The sequence below is a fragment of the Pseudorca crassidens genome, chromosome 21 (assembly GCF_039906515.1).
Source record: "Pseudorca crassidens isolate mPseCra1 chromosome 21, mPseCra1.hap1, whole genome shotgun sequence".
Lineage (NCBI taxonomy): Eukaryota > Metazoa > Chordata > Mammalia > Artiodactyla > Delphinidae > Pseudorca > Pseudorca crassidens.
In genome coordinates this window covers 27,385,949-27,404,322 of record NC_090316.1, presented here as the reverse complement: position 1 = coordinate 27,404,322, position 18,374 = coordinate 27,385,949, and the positions used below count along the sequence as shown (strand labels likewise).

Below are 18,374 nucleotides of genomic sequence, written 5' to 3'. Positions count from 1 at the left end.
GAGGCCTCTTGTGCCCAGCCGTCTCCTTGGAGAGCCCCCCGGTCTCAGATCTCCTGTTACTGGCTGATCCTATTGTATTCGGTGGTGCATAAATCCCTCACTGGAGGAGGAGGTTTTCCTTGAATTTAATTTCAAGAGGTACCTGGGTTATCCCAGTTGAGAGATGTTGGGGAGATTTTACTCAGTTGATTGGTTGGACTGGGAAATTAGGTGGGAGACTGACATGTCATTTTTCCTTTATTTGGCTACTGTAACAGATTATTGGAATAAAAATGAAGATGTCCCTTCTTCGGAGCTGGAAGCCCTTATGAGCCATCTCCTTCCTGACAGCACTGGCTTTCTCAGGCAACTGGGAAACTTGTGGGAGTGGTGGAGGTAAGTCCTCATACTGGCTGCCAGCTGTAGAGGGAAACCCACTCATCTCAGCTGGGGACACACATTAAGAGCCGGCCACTCGGTGCTGCAAGCACCCACTGTGGTCTTAGGCTACAGAAAGTAGGACCTGTAAGAGCGCTGCAATGGCTCTGGGCTAAAATCCCGAGGAATCAGGCTCACAGCCAGCATGCTGGCCCACCATGGGATCATCAGTAATGATTCTTATCTCAACAGGGATCATCAGTAATGATTCTTATCTCAACAGATCGACCTTGGAATGGGAAACAAAGCTTTCAAAACAGAAAGGACAGATTGCTAGCCTCCAACTAACACCCAGGCCAGGTTCAGGTACAATATGTATGGAATTTATACCTGCAAATACTTACTTGATTGGAGAAACCACACTAAAGGAGATCACAACCTAAAACGGCCACATTTGGGTTCTTCTGACATTCCAGAATTTTCCTGTGTATGCAGCTAGCGAAAGCAGTCCACAAGATCGGACAGATGGAACGGAATCCTTATGGATATTCAGAAGCTTCTGAAAGACGAAATGATAAGCTTCTGCAGGAAATCAGCCAAAACTTACTTTATCAACATTTCTGAAAGCTGCCAGTATTAACCCTGCCTCTCCCCCCAGCAAAGGAGGACATTAAATCAGAAGTACTTCTATCCCCCTTTAAGGAAAACCTTTCACAGGAAGAGAGGAACTGTCCTCTGTGCTTACATACACACCCTGGACTCGAGCAAAACTGAGGGCTTTAGCTAAGGGGTTTCCTGACCCTAGTCAAGGCCCATTGGGATATGCAGGGAATACGAGTTAGCCATCCAAACCCGTGAGTCTGGGTTTGCAGATGTGTATCCCGTAATATAGCTATTCCTTTCTGAAAGTAAAGCAAGGCAACGGATAGAGAAAGCAGAATGGAAACAGCCCTTAACAAACTTCGATTTTCGAGTTGAATGCAAGGAATTAGCTCATAAATTACTCATTTATCCCAGAGTTTCCCCCAAAAGCCACATAGCCTAGACAAAAATTCAGCAGTGCAAACAAAAACAAGATAAAATCCTAGATCATGGTGTGAGAACTTTTAAACAACATTCTGGCATAACATCTGAATGTTCTCTAACCACCACAATGATCCTTTGCTTAAGTCCATTTCAGAAGGTATAAATGAGGAATTGGCTACTGTAATTAAAAACACAACTTAGGTTGGTCAGTGTTACATACAAGTGCCCTTACCACGCTGGCTGATAGCTTTTCAAAACCATCAGAGAGGATACATCTATAAAAATTGTGAACCTTCGGGACTTCCCTGATGACACCGCAGTTAAGAATCCGCCTGCCAACGCAGGGGATACAGGTTCAAGCCCTGGTCTGGGAAGATCCCACGTGCTGCGGAGCAATTACTGAGCCTGCGCTCTAGAGCCCGCATGCCACAACTACTGAAGCCCATGCTCTGCAACGAGAAGCCACTGCAGTGAGAAGCCTGCACACTGTAACTAGAGAAAGCCCACGCACTGACGCGCTGCAATGAAGACCCAACGCAGCTAAAGATAAATTTATGGAAAAAAATCGTGAGCCTTCAACTGTGCCAATTAAGTAAGCAAGGTCAGGCTACAGTTAACAAACCCCCGTTCAATCCTCGACTGACAGAGGAACCTAGCATTTTCTTTTACTGTGTTTAAAGAAAAAAAGAAGGAACTGTAGAAAAATGAAGAAAGATTTCAAGAACAGACTAGATTTCAGATCAGAATACCGAGTTAAACAAGAATAGGGCTCCTCTGAGGGAAGAGTGGCAGTCTTTCTTCTGTAACACCCTGGGAGAAGTAGAGAGACAAGACAGAGAGAAACGAAGCCCTAATAGATACAGGGACCACCTTTTCAGTTTTAAACCAAAACCAGAGGCTCCCTCCCATGAAGTAATACTTCAGTGTAGATGGTAGGGATTTCTACTGCACCTCTTAAGGCTCTTAAACCATTATCTTTAGCATTTTACTTAGGAGAACTTAAAGGAAGGCACTCATCTTTTCTAGTAGAAAGCACCCCTATTCACCTGACAGGAAGAGATTGATTAGAAACTTATGAAGCCCATATTTCCTTACTCCTAAGGGGGAGATGTTTTTAGAGCTGATTTCCTTCATCATACAATGTTTGTGAGCCATGGTCAAGGTGACGCTGACGAAGACTTGCTAGCCTTAGTACCTGAAGAGTTACTGACATATGGAAATACATTCCACACCGCCTGTTAAAACGACCCAAGACGAGAAGAACCGCGTCTGTACCCATATGGAGGCAGGAAGCCACGGAGGGAGTAACACCTGACACCAGCTTACATTGAGAAAGACTTCACGCCTTGCACTGGGCCTTGTAACACACTCATTCTGCCAGTTAGCAAACCTAATGGCGGCGAGGGCTGGAGGTTCATGTAGGGTTTGAGCTCTAGCAGTGCCATCATTACTCCTTGCCATTTGTGTAGTGCCAACCCCCATGCCTTTCTGTCCTGTGTTCCTAAGAACAGTGACTTCTTTTCTGTGGCCTCCACAGTGCACTGTTTAGCATCCCTGTGCATCCTGGTGGCCAGTACCCTTTGCCTTTACTTGGGATGGACGGCAGCATACACAGACTGTAACATGGCAGGGCTATACTCACCTTCCCCAGGTATTAAAAACGTACCTAGATGATCTAGCTTTTCCTCATAAATCAGTTTTGATACAATGTGCAGGTGATTTGCTATTGTGTTCAAATTCTTTGATAAATAGGAAGACAGCCTGTACTTCAAGACTAGCTCAAAGGGACAAAGTGAGGAAAAATTACAATTTTGTAAGGCTAATGTGAAATATTTAGAACAAATGACATCTAAAGGACCTTTAATTGACGGTGAAATACATTTTGGCTTTCCCTGCCCCTAGGACAAAAGGGCATTTGAGGGATTTCTAGATCCTGCAGGCTATTGCAGGAACTGGATTACAAAGTTTTTATTTTAGTGGCCCAACCATTATGTAACTTGTTTAAACAAGGCCAAGCTGAACCTCTGGGAAATAAAACATTCTGAAGCCAGGGAGACACTAAAAAGAAACCCAGCTTTTTATGATTTACCCCTTTTTCTCTTTGTACATGAAAACAAAGGTGCCACACGGAGTATTAACCCAGCAACACGGCGGTACTACTCACCAATAGGTTATACAGCCAGCAGCTAGCTGCAGTAGACAAGGGCTTCCCCCGCCCTTGTCCCGGGGCTGTCTCAGCAACAGCTGTGCTGCATCATGAGTCACTCTCAACCATCTTTGTCCCCCATGCCACGGAAGCTTTACTAAACTCTCATCACACACACGTTATTCAGGCCGATTAACTTCTAATGAGATTGTCTCGCTCTCACCATATCTCTCCCCACAGGTGTGACTAACTTAATCCAGCCACCTTGCTCCCAGAAGACTCAGACGTTATCTTTTCTATCCCAGGACTGATTTTCAAGAAAGCCCAATGGATAATCCTGACTTTGTTACTCATGGGTGGTGCGTATCTGCGAGGACCTCATGGGAGGTGCCAGGCTGGCTATGCCATTGTTCCTCCAGTGTCTGTCCTAGAAAATGGTCCCTTGTCTCATGTCTCTTCTGTCCAACAGGCTGAACTAATAGCACTGAGAGCCTGCCCGTTGGCAAAAGGAAAGCCCGCTAATACCTACACAGACGGCCGCCATGCTTCTGGGGGGGGCCATGACTTGGGTATGCTTTGGCAACAGGATTTCTAACATCCCGAGGACAGCCTATTAAAAATGGTAAACATGTAGCAGACTTGTTGGATGCCATTCTGCTGCCAGGTGCACTTGCCATTAAGGTGTCATTCAAAGGCTGACACTGCTGAAGCAAAAGGAAACTCTTAGCTGATCACGTTGCCAAGACTGAGGCTCTGCAAAACGAAAACAAGCAACTAACCACTGCCTTTCCCTTTCAGCCTCCCAGCAACCTTACCGACATGGTCAAGTTTCAAGGAATGGCACCAGAAAACAGACACCTGGACACACAAGGGAGGCAGCCTGAACTCACACAAAGCTGTGGATACACCCAGACGGGAGGCCTATCCTTCCCTTTGAAGCTCAATATCTTATTTTGCAATATATTCACGAGTTAACACATTGGAACCCAGGTAGGACGGTATTACGGGGTAAAAAACTGCTGAAAGGCTTTTGTGAGAGCTCGGGAATTATTCAAGATGTACCACTTGTCCAAAATATAAGCCAGGGAAGCCGTTACGTAGTTCTCAAGGGAATTTGCCACGACCTGCAGGTCCCGTTGCGACTTGGCAGACTGATTTTATACAGTGCCCCCCCCTCAAGGTTATCAGTATGTTCTTGTTATGATTTGTATGTTTTCACACTGGGTTGAGGCATCCCATGCTGAAGGGCCACAGCCCGATGTGTAGGACATTTTATTTTACCAGGAGTGATGCCCATTTGGGGAGTCCCCTCAGAACCACATAGTGACAGGGGAACTCATTTTACTGGACAGATTGTTAAGATTTGGCCAATTATGCAGCATTTCCATTGTGCTTATCACCACCAGCCTCTGGGTTAGTAGAAAGAACAAATGGAACAATTAAAACCCAACTGGCTAAGATGATTATTCCTTACGTGGCCTGAGGCCCTTCCATTGGTTCTCCTCAACCTCAGATCCACCCGTTTTGGAAAACATTTGTTTCCTTTTGAGATTATCAGGGGGAGACCAGTGAGACTGGATGAGGGATTATATGAACCTATAGTAATGAAAAGGGATAGGTTACGTTATTGCAAGGGTTTAATTGAATTAACAGGACATTGTAAGTGTTAATGCATAAGTTAAAGCATAACTGATCACAGTACGTGTTCTTTAAATGATGATCAGATGCCCTATGACCTACAACCAGGAGACTCTGTATACTGGAAAAGGCATCATTTAAAGGACTCTCTCCAGCCTCGATGGAAAGTCCCTATCAGGTTCTTTTAAGTAGCTCATGCACAGCAAAATCGAAGGTAACTGACTCTTGGATTCATATTTCCCACCTAAAGAGGCACCGTCTGGTCTATAGAGAGGACTGCTGACCTCAAACTCACCTTAAAGCGATGCTCTGACAGGAAAGAAACACCAACGCCAGGACGAGAAGACGACATCAGGAGACAGCTATCCCAAGATGCTGGACCTGACCGTATGATTATTTATAACAGTTTCTTGATTTCTTGGACTTTATGCACATGAATCAAATGCTTTTCTATCACGGGTACGATCCTATGCAGATTTTAGAAGTCATTGCAATTGCTGGGTTTGTGGTCAGTTACCTACATCCACTACTTCTGGTTAGTGGGTTTCTCCTCTCCAAGGCTCTGATTGGATGGCCTGTAGAAAAGTTTAGAAAAAAGTAGTTCTGTCTGAGCTGCAACTGATGCTCCCTCCTATGGGAACCCCTCACTTGGCCAGTCAAGCATTCTTGCTCTGACTTTGGCCATGGCCGTAAATGAGTTTTCCCTTAAAGTTACTCAAGCTCAGTCAGAGCAACAAGCTGATAACTTCCTGACTATTAGGAGGGACCCCCCTCAGTTATGGGATAGGTTTATATGGCTAATACCAGGCTGTGATCCCTTAAGGCGCCCCCCCATGTTGGGGACAATTAAATCACACTAAAGATATTCAGCCTAATAACACCAGAAAATTAGGCGGGGTGCCTTAATGAAACATGTCAGTGTATCATCATTTCCCTTAAAGATAGTGACTGATACGGAACAGACTGGGTCAGGCACCCAGGAGTATACTGGGTTGCACCTAATGGAACTCAGTGGTTTTGTGGCACCAATCTACATCCCTGGCTTCTTCCAGGATGGATGGGAAGATGTACTTTAGGATTCCCTAGGGCTCAAGGCCACTTGTGTGCTAATTTAGAGATGACTCCAGCAAATTTACCAAGAGATCTGTATTCCCCTGGTATGATCATGTAGCATCTATTTTTATGCTTTTAGTAGGATTGGAAAATGTACCTCCCCATATCAAAGCCTTAACAGAATTCACCCAAAAGCCCCCTAAATGATTAATCATTGAGGCCACCTCTATGATGAGAAAAGTGGTATTACAGAATCACATGGCCCTTGATAGCCTTACAGCATCTCAAGGAGGCACCTGTGCTATAATTCAAACCGAATGCTGTGTTTTCATACCAGACAAATCCTCTACTAGGATGCATTTAATGACCACATGAAAAACCAGATTTCTGCCTTAAGTGATTCACCTCCTAGTCGTGGTGATGGTTGTAGGGAGCTGGTTTGGTTCTGGAACCTCATGGCTTAATTCCCTACTTATGACTTTATTAATGTTACTACCTGTATGATATCCTGTCTGTTTTGTAAGATCATTGTCTCTTGTATTACCCACTGTGTAACCAGGCCTTTGACAAAATTAATGAGGGCTAAAATCTTGAGGTAATCAGTCACATATATGACTCTATATTGAATAACTGGAATGGTGCAACTCTAGATATGAGAAGAAACAAGGAAAAACACTTCCTAGATCATAACAGATTAGTTAAGACAGGTGATGCAGAGAATTTTAGTCAAAAGGGTCTAGTCCAAAAATATTACATTGGCCTATCAAGTCCTCATCTGACCTACGAAATGAGAATTCCCAGCACCATGGGACAAACTGGCCATGAATGGAGGGTAACAGGCCACGTTCTGTGCTCTGGATACTGGCCTCAGTTAAGATGCATACCTGAAGGATATGCACACCTGAAGGATATTTTCACTGAGCCCAGACTCTTGCATCTTCTCACGCATAGAAAAGCACTAAAAGCATTAACCTGAGATGCCTGTTTTTGTGGTTAGCAGGAATCTTTGTTCAGCATTTCCTATTTCAAGCAAAAAACTCCTACGTACCCTGGCTCCTCCGTAGCCTCGCAGGCCTGTCTGACAGGCTATATAGTCTTCAGTAAGGCCCCCAAAAAACTGAAGGTTTTGCGTTTTTCTTCAGTCAGCGGTAGCCTGGTGCAGTTGACACGAGTGCTTCACAGTGGCCTAGCCTCTACGGTAATGAATGACTCGTTATGTTTATGGCTTATAATGTCAGTCGTATTCATAACACAGTATTGGAAACATTGCTACGTAAAAAGACATTTATCTGTGATAGGCTAATCCACTGTCTGTCCAACTACGAGAGGCAAAGATCTAAAACAGTAAGAGCACTAACACATTCTCAATTTTATATCAAATACCACTCACCTTATGCCTGTGTACAGATAGACTAGTACCTACATGTATTTCATGCATTCATGACATACCTGACTCTTGTTTCAATATTTCTAGGCTGTGTGGTTTGTCTGAGTTTTTTCAAATTGTTGCGAATCTCCAAAAAATTTCGAATATATTTATTGAATAAAATCCACCTTTAAGTGGACCCATGCAATTCAAGGTTCACCTGTATAATGGGCTGGAAGAGAGGAGAGCGTTTCTGCAAACTGGCAAATGATTACGTGGGCTCTGTCCCACCTGTTTGACAGGTGAGAAAAGACATGGCTACCTGGCGAGCTCTCCCAGCCCATTGTTAGTGAACCAAACTGGGGTGCAAGGCCGGGTTGTGGTGAAGGAAAGTGCAGCATTTGTAAGGCATCCAACCTGGGGCCAAACAAGGAGGACGGGCAGCTTGTGCTCAAAAGACCTGAACCCCCTGCACCACCACCATCTTTTAGGGGAGGGTTTGTAAAGACAGTGTGTAGGAGAGGGGTGCAGGGTGTGTTGCCCTCAGTGTTCAGGATAGAAAGAAGATTCTCTAGTGAAGTTTGTATCAATTCCCTTCAGTTTCACTGTGCCTGAGCAACTTTAATTAGGAGTCTGGGATGAACATACCCACACTACGGTATATAAAATAAACAAGGACCTACTGTATAGCCCAGGGAACTATACTCAATATCTTGTAAGAGCCTATAAGGGAAAAGAATCTGAAAAAGAACAGATATATATGTATACATAACTGAATCACTCTGCTGTACACTTGAAACAACACTGTAAACTATAATTCAATAAAAATTAAATATCATTGATGCTTAATTAAAAAAAAATACCTCGTAAGAGTTCTTCCATCTAGGTTGGAGACAGTCCTTTCAATGATGCCTTTTCCAGTATGTATGATCTTTATCCAAAGAGAGACTGCTGTGATGAGCTTCAGAAACAAACTTGAGTGTCCTTTAATAATTCAATTAAACTTGACAATTAAGTAACATAGTTGGGATAGTTAAGGAGTTTGGGATTAACATGTATACACTACTATAAAATAGATAACCAACAAGGACCTACTGCATAGCACAGGGAACTCTGCTCAATATTATGTAACAACCTAAATGGGAAAAGAATTTAAACGAGAATAGATACATATATATGTATAACTATCAATCACTTTGCTGTACACCTGAGACTAACAACCTTGTTAATCAACTGTATACTCCAATATAAAATAAAAAATTATGTAACATAGTGAGCTACCTGGGAGGTGAGTCTTAGTAAATAGACCTCAATTAACAAAACTAGAATTATGACATTTTATCAGGACCACCAGATTTTTCAGAATTCCATACAATTTCTAGAATATATTAATAACATTTACCCATACAGTATAACTTAGGGAGGCTTAACACTCATTTGAGAATGCTTCCCATGTAATTAAACATACCGAGCAATCTTAGTTTAATCTCTTTCAGATGCTTTGGGGTTCCGGGTTCCTTTTTTTTTAACCTGTCACACCTTTTTTTCCATATTAGCTTGTCCCTTATTTTCTTTCCCATTTAGAAATAACCAGCTTTAGGACCAAATTACTTTTACCCTTAACAAAATGCATTTTCACTCCTCTTACCTTCTTTTAATGAAAACAAACATCCTACTCTTCTTATATACTGAAATGTTTCCCCTATTTTAGTAGCTTTACATATATTATAACTTTTAACCCTTAAAAACTGTAATCTCTGGCAAAAACAAAGAAGCAATTGTGATCATACCACCGTTTCCTGATTGGAAAACTTATGAATATATTCTACAACCTCCAGAAACATACATCTTCTCACAGCATAATTTCTTTCCTCAATGTGGTATAAGACGTGTGTCCAAAAAACCCAAACGTGTTTAGGTTTTCTCTCATAAGACAAAAGTGGGTAAACTTAGACTCATTTAGCAATTAATTTAGCAAAACTCTAAAGTTTCAAATTGCCAAAATCTAGAGAGACTATTTTTACATAGATTTTCTAAAACATAGTTATTCCCAAAGTTCAACTCCCAGAACTCTTCTTATTTACATTTAACTTACTTAAAAGTTCCATTGTATCAAGTTATTTTCCTTGTGAAGATTCTGTAACAGGATTAATAAGATCTTATTAACTTTCCTAAATACAATAAAAATTATAGTTCATGCCTCTGAAGGCATCTCTGTCTTCAGCCATCAACAAGCTTAAACTTTAACACCAGATATTTAATACTGAATATGTCCCAGATCATGTGAACCTGAAATTCATTTGGGTGGGTTAGTTTTATATTTCTGAGAATTTAGATAAGCATTTAATTTCCTTTAAGCCAATTACATAGAGCTCATTTACAAATTAATTTTGATAGCATCTGGAGATAAAGACATATCTCTGTAACATACACAGACACCCATATAGACACAGATCTCAGTTTTCCTGCTTGAGTTAAAACTCTCCTTGCCTTTTTTCTCTTCAGTCTCAGGAACTGGAGATTGTCAGAACATCTGTTTCTCAAAGGCACAGGGAGAGTAAAGCAAGTTGCTCTTAGGAAGCCAGCTTCCTCTCACTGCATATGCAACAACCAGTCTCTTAGAACATCAAGAGAGCCCCATTTTGGCCATTTTCAAGGTGAGAGTTCCTTCAGTACCCAAATAGCCAATTCAGTTTAAATAACACAATAGTGCATATCATTCACTCACATTCACACAGCTCACTTCCGGACAAACTTGCAGGTGGCTCTGAATCAGGCTCAGAGCAGCTTAAGCATCAGTTTCTACGAGCGTCTACACCACGTTCAGGTTACCAGGGCCCTGTAACGAGGGCCAATACCAGGACGGTCTCTGAGAACAATTAATCCTTTCAAGTTCTCTCCTACCAGTGGGGTCTCCCCCAAAACCAGGACCACCAGGACCCCCTAACAAGGTTCAAACCAGGAAGAGAAAACAGTGTTTGGACTCATGCACCAAAGACACAAACACGTACCTACCCAAGGTAAGAGCCAAACCCATTCCAGAAGGTTCACTTTGATTCAACAGCATAAAGGCTGAAGAATTTCATACCATTTACCTTCCCCAGTTTTAGATGAAATATGGTGGTGTGATTTAGAGAGCTACTGGGGCCATTTCTCCCTGGACCCCAAGAAGTACTGGGGCTAAGCAGTGTTACAATAAAATAACATTTTCTTCCTTTACGTAGGAGCCTAGCTGAAAATGTCCCAGTTTTGTAAAATACACCCTAGGGGACTCCAAGATGCAATAGAGCTCTAATTTCACCTTCTTTCACACAGCCAGTGTCACCAGAACCAGACTAGTGTCCAGGGCTTCTCAGGGTCACAGTTCCCTAGCACAAGAATGGAAAGTTTCCTACCTGCTGTTCCAACCAGCGTGCAGATAAGCCGTGGTCTAATAGGGGGCGACTGTAGGCAGTGCCGGGAGACCGAGACACTCTTTGACCCAGAAGGGAAAACCTAGTTAAAGTGGTGCTCTGCTCAAAACCAGATGACTAAGTCCTATGCTTCCCCTCTCCCCAAAAGAAAAATCCCAACCAAGGCACCCAGTAGGGAAGAACACTTGGTGTTGACACACAGGTTCCACCACTTACCAGATGTCTCAGACCAGGACCACAGCCTTGCTTCCTTCATCAGGGAAGAAAGCGCCGTGGCCCAGCGATGTCCAGTCAGCGGCAGGCACTGGGGGCTGTGCCTGAGACAAAGGCGCCCGGGCAGCTGCTGGACAGAAGGAAACACAGTAAATTCCAAAGTAACAAAGTGGTCATGTTCTTTCTAGAACAGGACAATACATTTCCAAACAAATACCAAAACGATAGACTTTTTTAAAAAATACCACATTTTTGGAAAGAAAATAACATTACTAAATAACGCTTGCATTTAAAAGTACATCAGAAGGGGGTTAAGAAATATTTAGAACTGAATGAAAATGAAAACAAAAATGTCAGAATCTGTGGGACAACGTTAAAGCAATACTTAAAGGAAAACAAAATATTCAATATAAAAAGTTACAAAGAGGAAAACTAAATAAAGTAACAAGAAGGAAGGACATAAATATAAGGACAAATAAATAGATTATTGGAAAAAAAAGAATAACCAAAAACCCCTACTGCTTGGAAACATGAATGATATAAACAAATCTTGAGAAAGAGATACAGATAAACTATAGAACCAACCAAAACAACTAGACATTAAGAGGTTTGCCAAAATAAAGTATATTTTTAAAAAGTATGCATTAATAATTATGAAGTGTAGATGAAAGACATTTTTTGAAAATATAAATGGTGAAATTGCAACAAGAGCAAAGTGGAAACTTAAGTCAATACACATCATAGAAACTGGAGGACAATCAACGCTCTCACGTCACACGATACGGAATAACCTGGACTGACAGGCGAAGGATGAAGAATGCGATTCCCAGAGCAGCCCCTGAAAGCTGAGCGTGCAGTTAAAAAGAAGGAGAAATTACAATGGAGTATGAGAACAACGGACCGACTCAGAAGAGGCATGGGCACAATGAACAAGAGCAGATCAGGCCTGCGTCCACCCAGATGAGTAGTTACATTAGATGCATCAGACTAAACAGAACCGTGGCTCTTGGGCTGGAGAACGCCCTCTCACGAGACCCTCCCCTGCGTGACCTGCAGAGGCGCAGAGAGCCTGGAGGTGAAGGCTGGGGAGACACCGACTCCGAGGTGCTCGACGGGCAACCGGGCTTCAAGAGGCACAGAATCATCAGGAAGAAGAGGGACCCCCCCACACCGCAAACAGATCAACGGGAACAGGGAGCCCTCACGATGAGCCTGCACCGGCGACACAGCTGGCAAGCACGAGTAGCCACACGGTCGGAAGAGACGGGAGGGGTGGTGCCGGGACCCCAGCGTCTGCTCGGGCCCGGCAGGGCAGGGGGCCAAGTCACGCAGACCTGAGCCCCCTGGTGTCAGCCGGGAGAAGGAGATCCGTGGAGGCCTGGACCCAGCGCTTCCACTCCTGCGTTGACCCCGAAGCTCCGGCCCACAGCAGGTGGGGCACACGGGTGTCCCCTGCAGCACGGCTGTGACCCTGTGGAGCCGGAGCCCGTCCGGGTGGGCAGCGCTGAAGGCCTGGATCGGAGCGACACGGGTCCCAGGCTGGACCTGGGAACGACAGAGAGAATGTCTGTCTCCACACAAAAAAGTACTGAGTGGGTAAACAACCAACGTCGGTACCCAATGCCATTTGTACAAAATGACAAGAATAAAACTTGTTCACATGAAACCTGCAGCCAACAAGTACAGTCGGCGCCCTGACCGTGTCCCCTGGCCAGCTGGTCCCTCTGTCTGCAGAGTGGCTGCACCCAGGGCAGGCAGGGAAATGCTGGCACTGACGCCCAGAAGCAGCCCACCCACTACTGCCGAGCCGGGCCTCAGGGCTGTCCGTGCTTCCCGGGCCAGGATCCATCCAGCTGCCTGCAGTGGACTGAGAGCTGGCCTCCTCCCCGCCTTTCCTGCTCCACCCGCCTCCCTCCAGCACCGAGTGTGCTACCCGCCCTCGTCTCAGTGCCTGCTGGGAAGGGATCCGACGCGGGACAGCAACGCAGGGCGAGCCCCACAGAGGACTGGGGGACGGAGTGGGGACAGGGAAGGAAGTCACCGTCCTTAAGGGAAAAGGGCCCTGCCGCTGACCAGTGGTACCAGGACCTAAGGAGGGTGATAGGCCCAGTGTCCTCACCTGAGGCCTGACAACAAAGGCTCTGCCTGCCCTGATCTCAGGAAGTGGCCGAGGAGGACGGTGGTTCCTACTTGAACTTTTTAAGGGTAAACAATTCTTTTATAGACCAAGTATACTAAAGCTTTCTCCTCACAGCCCAAGAGCCTGTATGACTCATACACTGAACTAGAAACTAACTGGGCTCAAATTCGTGTCCATAAGTTTCAGAGTGTTGTTAACTGGCCTATAACATTTCCACTGACAAAACAGTAAGTGATTTTTATTTTCATCTTCTGCTTAAGAGGCCCAGTCAGGCGACTGTTCGGCCTGAATGTTAAAAGCTACGAGTTTATTATTTGCAGGATTGTAACCAAGATACTGAAAGTAATTGTCAACTGATGTATTAAAACTGAGTTTCATTTCCCAAATTGTGCGTTCTAAGCATGATTTATTAGAACACCTTACTACACTAGAACTAAGAAAGACAAGAAAAAAAATATCTATCACTACATAGTTACATGCACAGAATCAGTTATCTCAAAATTCTCTTTTAAATTTTGAAATCTGAATTTTCTATTTTGAGTCTCTTAGGAAAATTATTGAGGGGCTTCCCTGGTGGCACAGTGGTTGTGAATCCGCCTGTCAATCAATGCAGGGGACACGGGTTTGATCCCTGGTCCGGGAAGATCCCACATGCCGCAGAGCAACTAAGCCCGTGCACCACAACTGCTGAGCCTGCACTCTAGAGCCCGTGAGCTTCAACTACTGAAGCTCGTGCGCCTAGAGCCTGTGCTCCACAACAAGAGAAGCCACCGCAATGAGAAGCCCGCGCACCGCAATGAAGAGTAGCCTCCGCTCGCCACAACTAGAGAAAGTCCACGTGCAGCAATGAAGACCCAGCACAGCCAAAAATAAACTTAAAAAAAAAAAAAGTCAACAACCAAGTGAGATTTGTACAGGAACACAGGGTGGTTTGATACCGGAAATCTATCAATACCATCTTAATAGGTCTGAGATGAAAAGCTGCATGATTACCTCAAGATGCTGGAAAAAAAATTTAACAAAATTCAACACCAATTCTTAACAGAAGCACTTCAGGTGATCTGAACAGATGGATACTTCTTATCACGAAAATACCCTAAAGGCACAGGTTCCCAGAAGGGGATACGGAGGAGGGAATACGGAGGTGTCTGCAAGGGCTTTACTATCTCTGCTGTTTAACATCCTGCTGGGTATTCGCCAATATAACTAGACAAGAAAAAACAAAGATGGGCCTAACAACTGGAAAAGCAGTACAAGCATCTCTATACACAGGATGGTATTATGCTTGGAAAATCTAGATAACCAATGACAAAACGAACTCAAAAAAAAAAAATTCAAGTTAGCAGGATATAAACTGACATGCAAAAAGCAGTAACCTTCATGTACAAAAATGATAAGCAAATACGATGGGGGAGAAAAGCCCTTTCACGACAGCAAGAAAAGCAATAAGAGCTTAGGAGTACGCCAGCCGAGAAGTGTGCAAAACCTGCATTAGGAGAAACCTGAAACATCCTGGCCACACAAAAGCGGACATGTCAGACGGAAGTCCGCCGCGAGCCCTCTGGCCTGGCTATCACTGAGCTCAGCGTCCCACACCTGCCTGCCCTGGGGTCTGGGTCAGCTTTGTGACAACAGAATGTGGCAGGAAGGACGCTTGAGTTTCAGGCAGGATGGGACTGGCAGCCTCGCCTCCTGTCTCTGCACCACGAGCCTGAGAAGCCACAAGTCCTCTGAACTTGCGCAGCTGCTGCGGGAAAGGCCTGAGGCCACGTGGAGGAGAGGCCCTCACCGGAGCAGCCCTCCCGCAGGTGGCGAAGCTGCCCCGGGCCTTGCAGGGCGGCTGGGTGACCTCATAGAACAGAGCAGGGCCCAGCCAACCACCCCGTGACTCCTGACTGAGAAGCGGCAGGTGTTTCAACCCACCGAGTTGTGGGCGGTTGGCTGCGCAGTGCTGGTGACGGGAAGAGCAGACGTGAACAAGTGGAAAGGCTTTCCTTGTCCTGGGACTGGTGACTCTGCACCACCAAGATGTCAGACGCCTCCAAGTTACTGCGAAATGAATGAGAACTCAACAAAAGACCAATAACCCCCTTTTTCTGTTTTTTGCAGTTCAACAAAACTGTATGATATTACGGTTCATTTGGAAAAATACACAGAAGTAGCTAGAAAACACTGAAACAACCCACAGAGTCTCTATGATGGAAAAACCGCTGGACTAACCAACAATGACCAACGGGAGAGGACACCAAGACCAGAGACGGAGACACGCGCCCAAGAAAATCCAGCTCGAGAGGAGTGGCATCTCAAACCAGTATAGAAGACAGACTTCTTATCACATGGTGTTGGGGCAGCTGGACAGCCATCTGGAAAAAGACAAAATTCGATCTATTCTTCACGCTGCCTGCAAGAATAAAATCTAAATGGACCAGAGACTGAAATGGGGAAAAATCAGGTTACACAATTGCTCCATACCCTGGGTGGAGAGGAAGGTTTTCTAGCTGTGATTCAAGATCCAGATGTAACGAGAGACTCCTTGATGTGACTTTAAAAAGTTTGCGTGGCAAAAGAAAAAAAATTTTCCCTCTTGACAAAGATGCCGAGGATTTAATCTCTTAACAACTTGCAGCTATAACATCAGCAGTGTTGATTGTATTTATCATGTGGACATCACATCCCTAGTATTTATTCGTCTTGTACCTTTTGACCCCCTTCATCCAATTCCCCCTTCCCACCCGCCCCCCTCCGCTGACCACAAGTCTGATCTCATTTTCTATGAGTTTGTTTTTGAAGTATAACTGACTTCCAACGCTATGTCTGTTCCTATTATACAACAGTGATTATTTCTGTACATTACAAACGGATCTCCAGGATAAGTCCCGTTACCGTCTGTCACCACACAAGGATGCTACATAATTATTGACTGTTTTCCCCACACTGTACACTTTATAAATGGATGAATTGGATGGTATGTGAATTATAGTTCAAGAGAGCTGTTAACATGAATGAAATCTGTCACGAGGAGTAAAGAGAACAGGACAGAGGGAACAGAGAAGGCAGTGACCTTTCTCTAAACACTGTTTTGAACAGTTTGACTTTTGGATAATATTCTACATGTGCAAAAAATACAACCAGATTAACAAGAATTGGAGAAGACCCTAACACTGAATGCAAAAAGAAACAAGTGCACAGGACTGTCTCTCTAATAACATGATCACCTGAAGGCAAGGTGGGGAAGGAGGAGGTTAAGTAACTGAACACAGAGCACTGTGACTGTACACCCTCGGAATAAAGAAAAAATCCCGCAAACTCTTCTCGGTTGTTGGATTCTGTCCACGGGTGGCACTTCTGCACCTGTGTGCACATGTGCACGTGTGACCCATGTGTGACCTCACTGATACCGTAGCCAGAGTCCCTGCAGAGCAGGACGGGGCGGGCGAGGTGGAAGGGCCTAGAGGCTGTGATAACCCACTAGCAATGAGCACATGGCACACTTACGTCCCGATTCCCAGACGCCATTCCTCACGAAAGAACCAGGTCCTCGGAGAAACGGGTGAATCCAGCACAGGGACAACACAGCGCAAGGGCATCCTGTCGCAGAGAAAACAGGGAGGTAATCAAAAACAACGATGGGCGTAAAAAAGGACACTGGGGGCAGCTTGAACCCCCCTGGCGAAGCAGGGACAATGTATAAGGACAACAGGGAGTTACACATAACCTACAACCTGCTGTGCACAGAATAAAGCTACGGAATGAACCCACGAGCCCGTATTGATAATGCATTAAAAGTGGGAAGATTCTATTTACGACAGAACGTGGCTAATCATTGTGGAAGGAACGATGGACTCGGGAAGTTGACGGTCCGCGAGCATTGCAGGAAGAGTGGGGTTGTGAGCGGACGGTAAACCTGGGGCAGGAGGCGGCTCCGTGCAGACACGGGACCGTCGGTGTCACCACCTCCCCACACGTTCCTCATTAATGACAACAGGGACGATGACAACTGTCCAGTGAGAACCAGACAACACCGCGACCCGGCCACCGAGTTTCACACACTAACGCCTCGGGGTCTGAGGCCCAAGAAGGACAGAGACGCTTACCTGGTTCTCCAGCCAAAAATGCGTCCCTGAGTCCAATCCTGACAGAGCTCCCGACCCGCCCACCCTCAGGGGGCTTCTACCGCACAGCTGGCTGCTATTCCTCCGAAATACCCAGGCTGTCGAAGAGAAAGAGAGGCTGAGGGACGTGACACCCGAAGGCCACAGGGATCCCGGGCTGCGTCCAGGCCAGGAGAGCGAGGACAGGAGGATGGACGGGGCGGCCACCCGGCTAACCACCTGGCTGCACATTAGACCAAAGTGCAGACTCTGTGCCGTCTCTCTGGCTGACGCCAGCTGAGGCTACTTAGGAGGACGTCCTCTGTCACAGGCTCACGCACGCAGTATCGAGGGGTGACGGACGCGGGGAAGCCGGGAGACGGGCGAAACACGCGGCAACATGGTAAGAATCGGTAAACCCAGGTAAGGGGTGTATGGGGTTGTTTGTTTGTATTTACTATTTTCCCAACCTTTTTCTAAGTTTGAAATTAGTTCAAAATAAAAAGTTGAAGATAAACATAAAATGGAACAAAGAGCACACTTCTGGGGGCCTTGCTTCTGAGAAGTGTGCTGAGTCCCGCGCCACCGCCGTCTCCCCTCCGTCAACGAAGATGATTTTGACAAAGGTCAGCAGGGCTTCCCTGGTGGCGCAGTGGTTGAGAATCTGCCTGCTAATGCAGGGGACGCGGGTTCGAGCCCTGGTGTGTGAAGATCCCACATGCCACGGAGCAACTGGGCCCGTGAGCCACAACTACTGAGCCTACGTGTCTGGAGCCTGTGCTCCGCAACAAGAGAGGCCGCGATAGTGAGAGGCCCGTGCACCGTGATGAAGAGTGGCCCCCGCTTGCCACAACTAGAGAAAGCCCTCGCACAGAAACGAAGACCCAACACAGCCATAAATAAATAAATAAATAAAATTTTAAAAGCCAAG

General features: G+C 45.3%; 1 long non-coding RNA gene across 2 annotated transcripts; it reads left to right on the top strand.

Annotated features, from left to right (window-relative positions):
• Window positions 1-242: 242 nt before the first annotated feature.
• LOC137216047 (uncharacterized) lies at window positions 243-5,467 on the top strand. Of its 2 annotated transcripts, none has more exons than XR_010939566.1 (5): window positions 243-375; window positions 3,770-3,888; window positions 3,999-4,098; window positions 4,328-4,519; window positions 5,254-5,467. It is a non-coding gene; the product is annotated as an uncharacterized lncRNA (long non-coding RNA). The 2 variants fall into 2 exon arrangements; XR_010939565.1 differs by having other exon boundaries at window positions 3,999-4,151.
• The last annotated feature ends 12,907 nt before the right edge of the window (window positions 5,468-18,374 follow it).